This window comes from Pistacia vera, unplaced genomic scaffold, assembly GCF_008641045.1.
Source record: "Pistacia vera cultivar Batoury unplaced genomic scaffold, PisVer_v2 Contig449, whole genome shotgun sequence".
NCBI lineage: Eukaryota > Viridiplantae > Streptophyta > Magnoliopsida > Sapindales > Anacardiaceae > Pistacia > Pistacia vera.
Window position 1 is genome coordinate 198382 of NW_022196278.1, and position 6000 is coordinate 204381.

Genomic DNA, 6000 nt, shown 5'->3' on the forward strand with positions numbered 1-6000 from the left:
CTTATTAATTTAAATCCTACTGGGTGAGTTTGGCACAGTAAAATATAGTACATGCACAACTCTAAATATAATTAGTACAATGTGATAATTGATGCAACAAATTTTGTTACACATACAAGGTAATAAGACCATTCCTAGAGACTAAATCCACAAAACAGGACTTCTGTAGAATATTAAACAACTTCAACTTCAACATCTTCATCTTTTACTTGTACATATATCTTTTACAATCAAATATATATAACAATATTTATATCTTCTTGGATGTGGTGAAATTAATTGACGTTTGCATTTTTTTTTTTTTTTATATGTCTACAACATGAATTGTATATTAAGAAATATTTATTATAAAATTATGTTCTTGGATAGACATGATCTTTCACAGATAATAGACAAATAATAAATGTTCTCGATGAATTTACTATTCAATAAAAATATAACAATAATACTACGGACACCGGGATTCTACATCGAAATCTTACACCGACTTACGTGTCCCGTGACTCACACCAGACACGTTTCACGTTCAAAATTTTTTTTCTAGTGAACGGTCGTTCATCAACTATGGACAGTCGTTCATTTACATGGACTCCCGTCCATATTATATGGACGAGAGTCCATTTATTATGGACGGGTGTCCCTATTTAAAGGAGGCCCGTTCATCAGTAAATGGAATAAAAAATATTAAAAAAATTAAGAACGGTCGTTCATAGGTTATGGACGGCTGTCCCTAAAGACTGGACGGCGTTCATATGTTAATGGACGCCCGCCCATTAACAATGGTTTTTAAAAATTAAAAAAAATTTAGAGACGATTGTTCATTAGTTATGGACAGTCGTCCCTTAATTTTGGACAGGCGTCCGTAAATAAGGGACGCCCGTCCATAATATAAATATAAAAATTAAAAAAAAAAAAACTTTGGACGCCCGTCCATAACTTGTGGATGGGCGTCCCTAATGTGTGGACGGGTGTCCGTAAGGATTGGACACCCCTAACCTATGAATGGTCGTCCTTTAGTTTTGGATGGACATCCGTACTGTAAATTAAAAATTTATTAGGTTAAAACACAAATTTGGGAGAAGTTTTTAAAATTAAAACACAACTGCGGTCTTCTTCTTCGTCTTCATTCCCCATCTGCGCTCTTCTTCTTCTTCGAAGTTCTCATCTGCCGTGCTCTTCTTCTTCATCGAAGATCCTCATCTGCCGTGGTGATTCTTCAAGTTCCTTATCTACCATTGGTAATTAGTCACTTTGGTTTCTCAAAAAAAAAAAAAATTTTATGTTGGATGAATGTGTTGGATTTGAAATTTGTGTTGAATGGAGTTGAGTTGATAAAGAGAAATTCAGTCAATTTTGTGGGACTGGTTTGTGTGATTGATAAATAGAAGTGTTCTCTTTTAAGTATTTTTGGCTGAAAAAGCTTACATTTTTGTTGGTTGTGTGATCTGCTCTCTTTGAAGGCCATTTGTATAGGCTCTTATGACTGGTTTTTTTTTCCCTGGTAACTTAAATAAATTATACATGCAGCATTTTTTTTTTTATCTATTAGAGCAACTTGTGACAACTTTGAGTTATTTCAAACCCCTATAAGAAATTAGACAAACAAGAAATAAGATAAACCCAATACGAAAAGAGTTAAAGATGAAGAAACTAAGTTACTGAACTTGATCTTGACTCCGCCGGTATAGGAATAACTAGTGACATTAGCATATACCCAAGAAGCAGCAGCCTCAGTATCCTGACTCATTGTCTGCAACATGTAAGTTGGTATGGCTAACATAACTTCAATATCTGTCCCAATGAGGGCTGCTAAGATTTTCTCATCAGCCTCAAACAGTTTCAACTTCTTAAAACCATTTTCTCTCAGCATTTGAACCACCTTATCTGGTGGTAAATGATGCATTGACATGGTTCCCCAATTCACTCCAACACTAGGGCTACCTAAAACCATAGCCATAAAGACAAAAATAACTTTTAGAAAACAAGAAACTTTTTCTGAATTCAATTCTTTAAATTGTTTGTGGAACACCAACATCTACTTTTTACATTTCTGTGAAGTCATTTACATCTATTACAAGGAACTCAATTCTGTGTTTCTCTTAGAGACTCGGTCATTTATCAAATTGTAATTTTAAAAATGCAAAAACACTTGAAACAGCAGTTATAAAATTGACTATCAAACATGCAAAAAAAATCTTGCAAAAGCTCTATTAATAAAACTACCACTCAAAACAGCTATCAAACAAATCCTAAATCTTGTCACTAGGACTTTACACAAATTGCACTATTAATAAAGATTTAAGACACAAACCATATAATAACATGGATAAGAATTTCACTTACCTCATTTGACAAGGGATGAAAACTGCTTCCTACATTGATTCCCAAGGCACGAAGTAATGATGCCATATCAATGCATGTTGTTTCCAATTTATGAAGCTCCTTTCTCACTTCAACACGGAGTTGCTCTTTCATGTTCATATTCTCCTCATCCTGAATTAGGCATCATTTAACAGAAGACATGATTTTTTTGTTTCTTGGTCAGAAACAAAAGAGTATATTGATAATAAAAATAAGAAAAATTACCCAAAATAACCACACGCTTAGAAAATAATTGAAATATAATCATTCCCTTTTTTTCTCATAACCTAGCCACCTTCAATTTGACTTAAGACAACTCAGGTATATATTGGCTCAACAGTGCTAGAACACACTTTATGGTTACTAGACAAAACTAATGGTGCTCAAAAGCCATTTCAAGCATGAAAAACATCAACTAATTTTATGAATTTAGAGCTCAGATATGCTAGATATCTCATGCTCTGTTAGACTATGATTTTTGGTAGTGCATTTGAGGATTCAATGGAGGTTCTGTTTACAAGGGAATGTTAGAACATGGATTTATTATTAATGTTTTTAGTCCTTGAAGGATAAACCTGTAATTTCAGTTAGACTAAGGATAAATCTGTAATTTTAGTCTGACTAACCTGTTGACTTGTTGACTGGGGTTAGTTTGTATTTTAACAAACTTTGTAACAGAATTCATTAATAAGAAATATTACACAGTGAACATTCAGATATTTTCTCTCGTTTTCCATCACTTTCCTGCACTTTCTCGCCACTTTTCCTTTCTATTTTCTTTTTGGTTTTAGCTTCTCATTTGGTATCAAAGCCATTGACAAACGTCAATAATGGCCGATCAAACTTCTTTTTCTTCTTCCTTTGACAAATCTGAAACAAATCCAAACTCAAAACCCTCCACTAGCTCAATTAATCCCAGCAATTCTTCTGGTTTTTCGTCATCCATGCTTCCAATTATCTCACCCAAGCTGACGAGAGATAATCATAGGTTCTGGAAGTCACAGATAATCTTTGCTATCGGCTCTCACGATCTTGAGGAGCATCTCACTGGTTTGGTCTCTTGCCCTGCTCCATTTGTTAGAGTTCAATCAGAAAATTCAAACTTTGAGGTAATCAAGAAACCTAATCTTGAGTATACTTTGTGGAAGAAAACTGATAAACTATTAGTCAGTTGGTTGCTATCTTCAATTTCAGAATCAATGTTTACAGTAATTGCTAAATGTCAACATGGTATTGAAATCTGGATTACACTTGAAAAGGAATTTCTTACTGAATCTAGAGCCAAAACGTTACATGTTAGAAGTTTGTACAGAACACTAAGAAGGATAGTCTTAGCATGCATGCCTATTTTCTTGAGATGAAAGGATTTGCCGAGAATCTATCAGCTAGTGGGGTTAGTGTTATAGTTGAAGAGCTACTAAATTATATATTAGATGGTCTTGATTCAGATTATGATGTTGCTGTATTTAATATAACCTCTAGATTAGAATCAAGACTTGAACCAATTTCCATTTAAGAAGCTCAAATCATCCTACAAAAATTTGAGCTAAGATTGGAAAAGGCAAATTCTACTCTAAACTCAGTTGTCCATAATGAGTTCCATGGAGTTTTAGCTAATGCTGCTAACCTTGCTATAGACACCAGCAATAAGAAATCCCAAATACCTCAGGATGCTCAAAGCCTTGTTGGAAAATCTCAGTATAATACCTTACCTCAAACTGATTAGCTTCATAGTTTCACTTCACCTTATGTCTTACCTACTCAAAATCAAACCATGTTTACACCTAGATATGCTCAGAATTCATATTATAATCAACAATTTCACAATGGTTATTCTGGTGGTAGAGTTAGAGGTAGAGGTAGAGGTAGAGGTAGGACTGGAGGAAGAAATAAATTTATTTGCCAAGTTTGTGGAAAAACAGGGCATCATGTGTTGAACTGTTATCATAAGTTTGATGTTCATTTTACAGGACAACATTCTTCCTTCCCTGGCTTTATAAACAATTCTCCTGGCTTTACACATAACTCTAGTCTTGCTAATGTTGCTGGTTTCTCCAGATCACCTGAGTTCAGTCAAAACAACTACTCCCCCACAGCTCACCATCCTTACTCACAGAATGTTAATCCTGGAACTTATGTGCAACCCTCTAGACCTAATATTGGTTCTCCATTAAGTATAGGTCCTACAGGTGGGCAGAATCAGGCCTTCATAACACAATCACAGCCCCATTTTCCTACCTTTGCAGCAATCAACTATATAGCTACACCCTCTACTGTTTAGGATGCTGCATGGCACATAGATTCTGGAGCCACAAACCATGTAACCTCTGATTTCTCACAATTGATAGCAAGCTCTAGCTACACTGGTGGTGAGCAGCTCCAAATGGGTGATTGTGAGTTACTATCTATCTCCCATATTGGCTTAACAATTTTACCTTTTGTTTTACAACCTTTATACCTTAGGAATCTGTTATGTGTACCTACTATTACCAAAAACTTGCTTAGTGTGTCTAAGTTGACTAGGGATAATCCTGTGTTTATTGAGTTTTATACTAACTATTGCGTGGTTAAGGACATAACCTCCAAGACAATTCTGCTTCAAGGGGTACTTAAGGCTGGTCTGTATCACCTTCAAGTTCCAGCTCATTCATCTCCTCACTCCTCTCTAAGTTTGGCTGTCTCTTTTAATTCCAAGCTTGCTAATAAGTATGATATTTCTTTGTCTAATCAGTCTACTAACTCTAATAGTGTTGCTTTGAATAATAAGCCTTTGTTAGCTCCTATTTCAAATATGTTCAATTCAGATTGTATTTCTCATTTTACTTAGTTGAATAATGCATGCACTAAAACGTTTATGACTAGCAATGTATCCAATTCTGATGTTGTAACTATACTTAATAAAACTCCTGTTTTGAATCATTTCCTGCTCAAAAAACTGATCTTATGTTATGGCACAATAGGTTAGGACATCCTAACATTTCAGTTCTCACTAAAACACTTAAAGACTTGAATTTACCACATTTTGCCACAGATTATGTCCCTTTTTGTCAAGCCAGCCAATATGGTAAGTTACATCAGTCAATTTACCCTAGGTCCACTTTTCAGGCCCTTAAGCCACTAGATATAGTGTACTCTGACCTTTGGGGACCTTCTTCAGTACCTACACCTGAAGGTTTCAAATACTACATACAGTTTTTAGATGATCACAGTAGGTTTACATGGATTTTTCCATTAAAAGCTAAATCTGAAACTTATACAGTGTTTACACAATTTCATAAATTGGTTGAACGACAATTTGACACTACACTCAAATGTGTTCAAACTGATTGGGGTGGGGAATATAGGAGTCTAATATCTTATTTTAAAACTCATGGAATCCATTTTAGGCATCCTTATCCTCACACTCATCAACAAAATGGAAGAGTTGAGAGGAAACATAGACAAATTGTAGAACAAGGCTTGACTCTACTTGCCCAACTAATATGCCTCTCAAATTTTGGTGGCATGCTTTCCAAACTGCAACATTTCTCACCAGTGTTATCTAATCAGTCCCCTTTTCAGAAATTGTTTCATACTCATCCCAATTATTCTGATATTAAAGTGGTTGGTTGGGCTGTATATCCCTTTCTTAGGCCATAT